At 42.1% G+C, this 12359-nt stretch overlaps 1 protein-coding gene across 3 annotated transcripts in view; it reads left to right on the top strand.

Annotated features, from left to right (window-relative positions):
* Positions 1–12359, top strand: part of tsnare1.S (t-SNARE domain containing 1 S homeolog) — a 173145-nt gene that overhangs the window by 26472 nt on the left and 134314 nt on the right. For all 3 annotated transcript variants that reach the window (XM_041568039.1, XM_041568037.1, XM_041568038.1), the window contains exon 2: positions 11843–11921. The gene's annotated coding sequence lies outside the window, so the exon portion shown is untranslated. The remainder of the gene's footprint in view (positions 1–11842; positions 11922–12359) is intronic.

Raw genomic sequence — 12359 nt, 5'->3', positions numbered from 1 at the left:
CTCTGGAGCTGCTGGGAACTTCATGGACGCTCTGTTCGCCAAACACATGGAAGTTCCCTTATTCCCATTGTCTACTCCTCTCCGTGTCACTGCCATTGACGACAGACCCCTGGAGGCTGAATTTATCTCCATGACGACTGGGGAATTGCCTGTGCAGGTTGGGACGCTGCATAAAGAAAGACTTTCGTTCCTAATTATTTCCTGCCCATCCGTTCCAGTTGTGTTGGGTCTCCCTTAGCTGCGCCTGCATAATCCTTCCATTGATTGGTCCGCAGGACAGATCTCCCGTTGGAGCCCATTTTGCCAGCAGCACTGTCTTCCTGCTGAACCCCTCCAGAGGGTGAATATCTCTTTGTCTGATCTGAAGACTCTACCCCCCTTTTACAAGGAATTCGCTGATGTGTTCTGTAAGAAGTCTGCAGAATTCCTTCCTCCACATCGACAATACGATTGTCCTGTCGATCTCCTGCCTGGAACCATGCCCCCTAGAGGTCGTACTTATCCTCTCTCTCCAGCGGAGACCACTGCCATGAAGCAGTATATCCAAGAAAATCTCCAGCGGGGGTTTATTCGCCCTTCTACTTCTCCTGCCGGGGCTGGATTCTTCTTCGTGGAAAAGAAGGATGGAGGCCTACGTCCTTGCATCGACTACCGGGGTCTTAATAAGATTACGGTTAAGAACCGGTATCCCTTGCCCTTGATTGCCGAACTCTTTGACCAACTGAAGGGGGCTAAAATCTTCACTAAGTTGGATCTCCGTGGGGCGTACAACCTCAATCGCATCCGTGAGGGTGATGAATGGAAGACGGCTTTCAACACTCGTGACGGGCACTATGAATATCTCGTTATGCCCTTCGGCCTTTGCAATGCCCCTGCCGTCTTCCAGGAGTTTAACGATGTGTTCCGGGATCTCCTAGGAAGGTTCGTAGTCGTGTACCTGGACGACATCCTGATCTTTTCTAAAGACCTAGAAAGCCATCGCTCCCAGGTGAAGGAGGTACTCTCTCGTCTGAGGAAGAACTCTCTCTTCGCCAAGTTGGAGAAGTGCGTCTTCGAGGTGTCCAAAATCCCCTTCCTAGGATACATTATCTCTCCTGAGGGATTTGAGATGGACCCCGTGAAAGTGTCTGCCATCCAGGAGTGGCCTCTCCCGCTGAGTACCAAGGCAATCCAGAGATTTATCGGATTTGCTAACTACTATCGGCAGTTCATCCGGGGGTTCTCTTCCCGCATTGCACCTATCCTGGCCCTCATCCGGAAAGGGGGTAAACCCAGCTTGTGGCCTCCATCTGCCATTGAAGCTTTTCAGTCCTTGAAAGAGTCCTTCATGTCCGCTTCTGTCCTCCGACACCCCAATCCCGAACTACCCTTCTGCATCGAAGTTGATGCTTCTGAAGTCGGAGCCGGAGCCATCCTGTCTCAGAGACACCCCGCTGATGGGAAGTTGCATCCTTGTGCTTATTTCTCCAAGAAATTCTCGTCCGCAGAGCAGAACTACGATGTCGGGAACCGAGAACTCTTGGCTGTTAAACTTGCCCTTGAAGAGTGGCGTCACCTCCTGGAGGGTTCTCTGATTCCTGTTCAGATTTACACCGATCATAAGAATCTCGAGTTCATCCAGTCCCTCAAGAGGCTAAACCCCAGACAAGCAAGGTGGGCTCTCTTCTTCTCTCGATTTAATTTTATCTTGACTTATCGCCCAGGCTCCAAGAATCGGAAGGCCGATGCTCTGTCTCGAAGTTTCACTCCGGTGGATCGTACTCCTGAAAGACTAGAGCCTATTATTCCGCCTGTCAAGATCATCGCTTCCTTGTACCCTCAATTCGCTGATCAAATCCTGGCTGGTCAATCCTCTGCTCCTCCTGATACCCCCATTGGGATGGCGTTTGTCCCCCCCGAGTTAAGTCTGTCTATCCTGCAACAGACTCATAGTTCCAAGCAGGCGGGACATCCTGGTCCTGCTAGGACTCTTGAACTTTTACGACGTCTAGTTTGGTGGCCGACAATTTGTAAAGATGTCAAAGACTTTGTTGCTGCTTGTACCGTTTGTGCCACTTCCAAGTCTAGCCATTCTCGCCCTAGCGGGTTACTACAGCCGTTGCCTGTTCCCTCTCGTCCTTGGACGCATTTGGCAATGGACTTTATTGTTGAACTTCCTCCCTCCAGTGGGAACACCGTGATCTGGGTTGTCATTGACCGCTTCAGCAAGATGGCCCACTTCATCCCTCTACGGAAGCTTCCATCTGCAGTGGAGTTGTCACAGTTGTTCATCCAGTTCATTTTTCGCCTGCATGGCTTCCCGGCCGAGATCGTTTCTGACAAAGGGTCCCAATTCACTGCAAAGTTCTGGCGTTCCCTATGCAAAGACCTGGGAATTGTTCTTCAGTTTTCATCTGCATACCATCCGCAGACGAATGGGGCAGCTGAACGTGTCAACCAAGCCCTGGAACAGTTCCTGAGGAACCACGTATCCCTCTGCCAGGATGACTGGTCTGATCTCCTCCCATGGGCGGAATTCGCTCATAATAATGCTTGTCATTCCTCTACAGGAAGGTCTCCGTTCATGTCGGTGTATGGTCAGCATCCTCAAGCTTTTCCCCAAGACTTTGTGCTATCTGACGTCCCGGCTGCTGACGATTCCGCAGCCCATATGTCTGCTATTTGGGCTGCTACCAAGTTGAACCTAGAGAAGAGCGCTCTTGTCCAGAAGACTTTCGCGGATCGTCGTCGAAAATCCTCTCCTCCCTACAAGGTGGGTGATAATGTCTGGCTCTCTTCCAGGAATATCCGGTTGAAGATACCATCTCCCAAGTTGGGTCCAAAATTCGTGGGTCCATTTCCCATCTTGGAGATAATCAACCCTGTGGCTGTCAGACTTCAGCTTCCTCCTGAGATGCGAATTCCCAACGTGTTTCATGTCTCTCTGGTGAAGCCCGCTACCTCCAATCGCTTTTCTGTTGTCCAGCCTTCTCCTCCTGCTATCTCTGTGGATGGTCAACAAGAATATGAAGTGGAGAAGATCCTTGACTCCAGAATCTCCAGGGGATCTCTTCAGTACATCATCAAATGGAAAGGCTTTGGCCCTGAAGAAAGTTCCTGGGAGAGACGCTCTGATGTCCATGCTCCTCGTCTGGTGAGGGAGTTCCACTCCAAATTTCCCCAGAAACCAAGTCCTGGTGGTCCGGAGGCCCCCCGTGAGGGGGGGGGGGGGTACTGTCGCGATCGCCGCCCGGAGCAGATCCAGGAGCTCCGGGCGGCGCGTCCTCTCCTGCCGGCGTCGCTCCCAAAATGGCGGCGCCCATGGCTGCCACGTGGGTAAGCGGCGCCGGCGCGATGACGTCAGTGCGCCGACGTCGGCGCAAGGGCGTCAATGGCGCCAAATTCAAAATAAAAAGACGATCTAGACGCCAGAATGGCGCCCAAGTATAGGAAACCTTTCCCAAAGTATTTCCTGGGTTCCCTGTGTGCTCATATTGCTAATCCTGTTCCTGTTTATTATCCTTGACCCTTGCCTGGACTTTGGACTTTGCTGATATCTACCTGCCTGAGAACTCTTGCCTGGATCCTGACTATTCTTCGATTAACCCTTTGGACACCGCGACCTTGTTCCCTCAAGAGGGCTTCCTCCTTGATCCTGACTACCTCCCTGGAGGGAGCTCCCGGCTCCCTGACACTTACTGCCCTGTTCCTCTATGTGGGGGCTGCCATATTTGTGCAGCAGGAGTCCGTTAGCATTAGAAACTCTAACTGACAGTTTAAGAAGGGACAGTCAGGTTGCCTTAAGTAATTTAAAGGGATACTGTCTTCGGAAAACATGATTTTTTTTTTTTTTTTAAATGCATCAGTTAATAGTGCTACTCCAGCAGAATTCTGCACTGAAATCCATTTCTCAAAAGAGCAAACAGATTTTTTGATATTCAATTTTGAAATCTGACATGGGGCTAGACATATTGTCAATTTCCCAGCTGCCCCTGGTCATGTGACTTGTGCCTGCACTCGGTCATAATTCTTCACTGAAATCCATTTCTCAAAAGAGCAAACACACTTTTTGATATTCAATTTTGAAATCTGACATGGGGCTAGACATATTGTCAATTTCCCAGCTGCCCCTGGTCATGTGACTTGTGCCTGCCCTTTAGGAGAGAAATGCTTTCTGGCAGGCTGCTGTTTTTCCTTCTCAATGTAACTGAATGTGTCTCGGTGGGACATGGGTTTTTACTCTTGAGTGTTGTTCTTAGATCTACCAGGCAGCTGTTATCTTGTGTTAGGGAGCTGTTATCTGGTTACCTTCCCATTGTTCTTTTGTTTGGCTGCTGGGGGGGGGGGGGGAAGGGAGGGGTGATATCACTCCAACATGCAGTACAGCAATAAAGAGTGATTTAAGTTTATCAGAGCACAAGTCACATGACTTGGGGCAGCTGGGAAATCGACAATATGTCTAGCCCCATGTCAGATTTCAAAATTGAATATCAAAAAGTGTGTTTGCTCTTTTGAGAAATGGATTTCAGTGAAGAATTCTGCTCGAGTAGCGCTATTAACTGATGCATTTTGGAATTTTTTTTTTTTTTTGCCGTGACAGTAACAATTACTTACAAAAGCAGATCTATCTGTGAAATACGATCAGCATGACCTACAGGTAACTTTTAATGTAGATTAATATTTTCAAAAGAAAATTTCTAGTGTCTGTAACACTTTGAAAAAATGCAGAATATATTTCAGCTGATTTTCTGGGCAATAATTTCATTTTTACGAGGCCATTTTATATTCATGAGTTTTGTTGCTCATATCGGCAGTCATCTAAAGGTTGGTGCTTTAATCTTCCAGGGGTTGGATTCATGTATGTGCACAAATATACCATTACACACACACATGACCTGTTAATCAGAATGCTCGGGACCTAAGGATTTCTGGATAACAGAATTCTGTAATTTCCCTTGTCTACTAGAAAATTTTGTAAATCTTAAATAAAGCCAATAGGCTGGTTTTGCTTCCAATAAGGATTAATTATATCTTAGTTGGGATCAAGTACAAGCTACTGTTTTATTATTACACAGAAAAAGGAAATCAGTTTTTAAAATTTGGATTATTTGGATGAAATGAAATGAAATGGAGTCTATGGGACTTCCCGTAATTTAGTGCTTTCCAGATAACTGGTTTCCGGATAACGGATCCCATGTGTGTTTATGTATATGCACGTGACTAGTTTCAATATGATTTATCTCAGATCTCTCAGATTTTCTCTATTGTACGCGTTGATGTTACACTAAGTTATGATTTTGGAGGCTTGACAGGCTGCTATTTTCTGTTGATGTGACCTATTGAGAGAGATATAGATACATACATACATACATACATACATACATACATACATACACTCATATGAAAAAGTTTGGGAACCCCTCTCAGCCTGCATAATAATTGACTCCACTTGTAACAAAGAATATATGTGGTATGTCTTTCATTTCCCAGGAACATCTGAATACTGGGGTGTTTTCTGAACAATTCCGCCATCCAGAATCCAGTCACACATCAAAGGCTATGGGAGGCGTCTAGTAGTGATGTGCGGGCCGGCCCGATACTCGCGGGTGGTGGGCTGAGCTCTTCCCGCCACTGTCAAATGCCGGCTTCCGACTTCTGGGTTCTTCTTTTATAGACGCTGCGCCTGCTCGTCCCGCCCCTTTTGTGATGTCATCGGCTGGCAGTTAGGGTCTGGTGCAGGTCGGGGAAATCGCGACCCGCACATCACTAGCGTCTAGAGGTGATTACATTTGCAAAAGGAGGCTCAACTAAGTATTGATTGCCCAGATTTATGCACCTTTCTAATTTTATGATGCATATTTTCCAATAAACTTTGTCACTGCTGAAATACTACTTTATATATTAAGTTGCTACGTTGAAAGCTCAGCCAAAGATCCAAAGAATTAAGAAGGGCTCCCAAACTTTTCTCATATGACTGTGTCTTTTGCCATCAATTATGAAACTAGCAGTGTGTGTGTGTATTAAAATACTTTGATTTTCTACTGGTTGGTTTGAAGTTAGTGCCACCCCCTATAAGTTTGGTTGGATGTAAATAAAAAACATGGAAGGCTACATGGTTAATAGAGTTTGTGGCTGATGTAGCTTCTCCCAGTTACTGAATATCAACTGAAGCTGCATCTGCCATGTTTCCTTCAGGGCCACAATTGCCTGGAAGAGCAATGTTTATTAAAGCTCAATAACTGCTCATTGTGATGGTCTGGCTCCACTTGATGGAGTTCTCTTTGGGAATTACTTGCAACCACAGGACATCAACCGTCATAAGTTTCTTGTAAGCCAATCTTTGTACATGTATTTGTCCTTACATATAGAGAAGCCATTCACTTTTTATGATAAAGGGACAAGAACACACTGAATGACTTAAAGGACATGTCAACCCTTTGCAAAATAAAACACAATTATAAAAAACTTTCCAATATTTATAAAAAAAACAGATACAATTAAGCTTTACATTTAGAAACATTTTTTTATTTTGCACAGCCCATCTATTTACCCAGTTTTTATTTTTTACTGAACAATTCCTTTGATAGAGTGAGCTCTAATACATCTTCTAGGCAAAAGGAGCCCCCCTATAAGATATATTGGATGTAACTGTCAGTGAATATCTGACACCCAACTGCTGCATGAAGAGAGAATGAAGAGAAACAGATGCTGAGAGAGGAATAGTGAACATAAACTTGAAACCTGAATAGAAAGATGAATAATAAAAAGTAGCATTAACAATACATATGTAGCCTTACAGAGCATATTTTTTTTAGATGGGGTCAGTGACCCTCATTTGAAATCTGGAGAGAGTTAGAAGAAAAGGGGAAAATAATAATAATAAAAAAAAAACCCATAAATAAATAAAGACCAATAGTACAGTTGCTTAGATTTGGCCATTCAATAACATACTTAAAGTTAACTTTAAGGTTTAATTATATTTCAGTTTGGCTCAAGTACAACATAATGTTTTAATATTAGAGATAAAGGAAATCATTTGTAAAAATTTCGATTATATTGGGAGATGGCCTTTCTGAAATTCTGAGCTTTCTGGATAACGGGTTTCCGGAGAACAGATCCCATACCTGCAAAAGTATTTTATGGCTAAACGCCCGTCTATTTTGGTTATCCAGAAAGTTCCGAATTACGGAATGAGTGTCACCCATAGAATCAATTTTATCCAAATAATCCAAATTTTTAAAAATGATTTCCTATGTCTGTGTAATAATAAAACAGTAACTTGTACTTGATCCCAACGAGGATATAATTAATCCTTATTGGAAGCAAAACCAGCCTATTGGGGTTATTTAAAGGAGACATATAGGATAAATGAAAAAAACCCTAATTTTGTAGGTATGGTGTTGCTTTTACATGGTGCTAAAAATTAATAATATCTTTAAAAATAGCCCTTTATTGGAGCTCCTTATAGATGTTCTCTGGTCCCTGTCTGTGTTTAAATGAGGGGTGGGCGTGTCCCTGCCAGAAGCACAGTAGGAGGGGGACAGCCAATCACAGCCCTGCAGGCACACAAGCACAGACAGGTGTCAGTTCCCTATCAGGTCCTGCTAGCTGCTGATTGGTTCCTGTCCTACAGTGCAGTGAGCTGAGTGCACAGCCTGGGAATTCAGGGATCAGGAAGTGGAAGGAAGGGATTATTTAGGGTTTTTGCAGAAATATTTAATAAATCAGCCTGAAACACTACTTTTTAAGCACAAATCTTCTATATCTAAATGAGTATAATGCACTGGTACATTCTTATTTTTTAAACAAAATGCCTCCTTTAATGTTTACATGATTTTCTAGTAGACTTGAGGTATGAAGATCCAAATTACAGAAAGATCCGTTATCTGGACACCCCCAGGTCGTGAGAATTCTGGATAACAGGTCCTACACCTGTACATGCATACTCTACATTCATGCCTTAGGTTACATATTTTGAATCAAAATATCATGTTCTTGAAGTGCCTGCTGTGTTGGCTTAATGTGGAAGTGTATACAGGGCATTTTGTGCTGTTTCTGCTCCTATAAATGGACTATATTTGCAGCCTGAGCGAGCCTGTAAGGCTTTATGTAATCATCTTTCCTTTTCCATTAAATCTCATCTCTTTCTGGAGACATTGAGGTTATTCTGTAATATCACATGTGCTTCAGAAGATGCATTTTTCACTGGAAACCCAGAGTGGAAAGTGTCATTCATTATATAAACATTGACATGATTATACAGAGTGTGTTATATTGTACATTCATTATACAGATTCAGTATAAAGACTTCTATACGTGACGAGCCCATGTGTCATTCTCAGCGCGGATAAAAGACCTATCATAGAGTCTCAGTGACATCACTCTGGAAGCTAGACGGTTAAAAGAAGCCACACTGTATAGTGTAGATCCCACTCAAACCTTATAAATATTTACAGGTTGCATAAATATATAAGCGCCCACATCCTTAAACCCACTTAGGTGTGCTGTAACACAATAAAAATTAATTACCGTAATTCACAACTGATAAACAATGCAGCTTTGATTTTATAGTCTCCTGATGTGTTTCTCTGAATATTATAAGTAATTCTTTCTATTTAACATTTTATAGGAAATAATGTACCCCTTACAGTAAATATTAGAGGTTACAGGTTTAAAACTGCAACGTTGCATATTTTATAAAAGCACATTATTTTTTTTTATAATATACACACATGCATCCGTTATGACGAGAGCAGCATTTATAATGATATAATTTGATAGGACTATAAGAATGTTAGTGGTATAGGAAAACTTCTGTGCCTATATAAAGACACAAGGCTGCAGGCTGAGTTATACAGGGAACTCTGAGTATCACTCGTGTATTATAAGGCATAATGTACCCCCTACTATAAATGATAAGGATATTAGAAGTCACTGGGGGGTTGTTCTGTGACCATATAAAGACACAAGGCTGCAGGCTGAGTTATACAGGGAACTCTGAGTATCACTCATGTATTATAAGGTATAATGTACCCCCTACTGTAAATGATAAGGATATTAGAAGTCACTGAGGGGTTGTTCTGTGACCATATAAAGACACAAGGCTGCAGGCTGAGTTATACAGGGAACTCTGAGTATCACTCGTGTATTATAAGGGATAATGTACCCCCTACTGTAAATGATAAGGATATTAGAAGTCACTGAGGGGTTGTTCTGTGACCATATAAAGACACAAGGCTGCAGGCTGAGTTATACAGGGAACTCTGAGTATCACTCGTGTATTATAAGGGATAATGTACCCCCTACTATAAATGATAAGGATATTAGAAGTCACTGGGGGGTTGTTCTGTGACCATATAAAGACACAAGGCTGCAGGCTGAGTTATACAGGGAACTCTGAGTATCACTCATGTATTATAAGGTATAATGTACCCCCTACTGTAAATGATAAGGATATTAGAAGTCACTGAGGGGTTGTTCTGTGACCATATAAAGACACAAGGCTGCAGGCTGAGTTATACAGGGAACTCTGAGTATCACTCGTGTATTATAAGGGATAATGTACCCCCTACTGTAAATGATAAGGATATTAGAAGTCACTGAGGGGTTGTTCTGTGACCATATAAAGGCACAAGGCTGCAGGCTGAGTTATACAGGGAACTCTGAGTATAACTCATGTATTATAAGGGATAATGTACCCCCGACTGTAAATGATAAGGATATTAGAAGTCACTGAGGCGTTGTTCTGTGACCATATAAAGACACAAGGCTGCAGGCTGAGTTATACAGGGAACTCCGAGTATCACTCATGTATTATAAGGGATAATGTACCCCCTACTGTAACTGATAAGGATATTAGAAGTCACTGAGGGGTTGTTCTGTGACCATATAAAGGCACAAGGCTGTAGGCTGAGTTATACAGGGAGCTCTGAGTATCACTCATGTATTATAAGGGATAATGTACCCCCTACTGTAAATGATAAGGATATTAGAAGTCACTGAGGGGTTGTTCTGTGACCATATAAAGGCACAAGGCTGCAGGCTGTTATACAGGGAACTCTTGAGTATCACTCATGTATTATAAGGGATAATGTACCCCTATTATTATGCAGAAACCCTATATCCAGAAAGCTCAGAATTACGGAAATCCACTGTATCTAACTAAATATTACATTTTTTTTTAAAAAGGATTTCCTTTTTCTGTGTAATAATAAAGCATTAACTTGTGCTTAAGCCCAACTAAGATAAAATTAATCCTTATTGGAAGCAAAACCAGCCTTTTGGGTTTATTTAATGTTTATATGATTTTCTAGTAGACTTAAGGCAACAAGCCAAATTTCGGAAAGATCCATTATCCGGACACCCCCATGTCCCAAGCATTCTGGATAACCGGTCCCATACCTGCACTGTACCTGACAGCTGTTTTTTTTATTTATTTATTTTTTTATATACAGGACCAGTAACTCCATAACGTTAAAATATATTTGCATGTGTTTTACATAAAAATGTCCTGTTATTATAGGTGAACTTTTCATTCTGCAATCCTGTGTCGTGCATGGCATTTGGTCCTTTTTATTTCCCAGTGTAAGATGTAAAACATTGTATTCTACACAGCTGAACTGTTATCTGCCATGTAAAGGTGCCCCACAGCCCTATTTCAGCTTGAATTGCTGCCCTTATGGCTACACAGCTGCTTCATTATTTTCCTTTCTGAAGCAAATGCAGTGTTTCTAGTGCAGGGTAACAGGACTTTCTATGTAAAACCCTTTCATTTTTTGGTGTTACTGCTCCATTAAGGGCTGTGTCAGACCTGCAGGGCTGTGTGTGCCAGAAGAATTCAAATAAGACACACGTTGTTTCTCTATTCATAGACCAGTAAGTAGTTTATTGCCAAAACAATTATATTTTAAATACAGGTATAGAAACCCGTTTTCCAGAATGCTTGAGGCCTGGAGTTTTCTGGCTAAGGAATCTTTTGGATCTGCATATTTTAAGGCTATAGAACCAAATTAAAACTAAATTAAGCTAAATTTAAACGTTAAATAAACCCAATAGAATTGTTTTGCTTCGACTAATGACATGCTAGTTAGGGTGAAGCACAATATACTGAGAAAAAAGTAATTACTCATTAAAAAAATGAATTACTTGATTAAAATAGTCCACGGGAGATGGCATGCTGTAGTTTAAATGGATCCTATACATGTATATTGTTTACCTGGATTGAATACAACATTAATAGCTCTTAAATACCTGTAATAGTGTCTTTATGTTCAATTGCTAAGTGCATGCGTCCTTAGTGGCAGTAGTACAGGCTCTATGTAAAGCTGACCATACACTAAGATTCCCTCGTTTGGCGAGGTCTACAAACGAGCAAATCATTACCCTGACAGGCCCACTTTCAGTGGCTAATATTGCTTGGCCCGAGGGATAGAAAATGTCAGAGAGAGGGCTGCATCAATGAGCTGACGCGGTCCTCGATCCAACAGAAAAATCAAGCACAAGATACACAGTAGATAACAGATAAGTTCTTGAGAATCTCATTGTATACTACAGAGCTTATCTGTTATCTGCTGTGTATCCTGTGCCTTTTCTCCTTTTTCAACTTTGAATGGCTGCCCCCATGGCTACATATATAAAGTATTGTTGTGTTTCTGAAACAAACACACCAGTTGTACCCGTGCAGGGCAACAGTACATTTTTGGTGTTACTGTTCCTTCTGTAGGTGCTCCTTTATTGTCTTCTCGCCTAATTCCCCTGCTGTTACGTGTGCCTGTAGATCATAGCTTTGGAATCATTTGTGTTCAGTTGAGTATGAACAAGGGTGTCAAGAAGCATCATTCACTCTATGGCTTTGATTTCTCAGGTCTCAAAGGAGTGTTCGACTGGAAAATCTCCATTGGCTGCCACCTAGAGGTCGGGGAGGGAGTTTCTCCTTCTGTGAGGTATGTAGATTGAGTGACAACTATATAAAAAGTGTATACATTTCTCACTGTTATTTTTACTATTATATGTACAGCGTGTTGCTAAAAGCTGGAACTACCTATTCATATGTTAAGGAAAAAGTTTCCTGCCACTTTCATCATGTCCTTTTACTCTGGAGTGTCAAGTATTATAAAAAAGCTATTTCTTGCCTTGATTTTCAGTTTAATGAAAACTATACCACCAAAATGAATACTTAAGCAACAGATAGTTTATAATAAATTAAGTGGCATGTTAAAGAATCTTATCAAAGTGGAATATATATTTAAGTAAATATTGCCATTTTACATCTTTTACCTTGAACCCCCATTTCATGATGGTCTGTGTGCTGCCTCAGAGATCACCTGACCAGAAATACTGCAGCTCTAACTGTAACAGGAAGACATCACCTGACCAGAAAT

Source organism: Xenopus laevis, chromosome 6S (genome assembly GCF_017654675.1).
Source record: "Xenopus laevis strain J_2021 chromosome 6S, Xenopus_laevis_v10.1, whole genome shotgun sequence".
Lineage (NCBI taxonomy): Eukaryota > Metazoa > Chordata > Amphibia > Anura > Pipidae > Xenopus > Xenopus laevis.
This window is presented reverse-complemented; position numbering and strand designations above follow the sequence as displayed.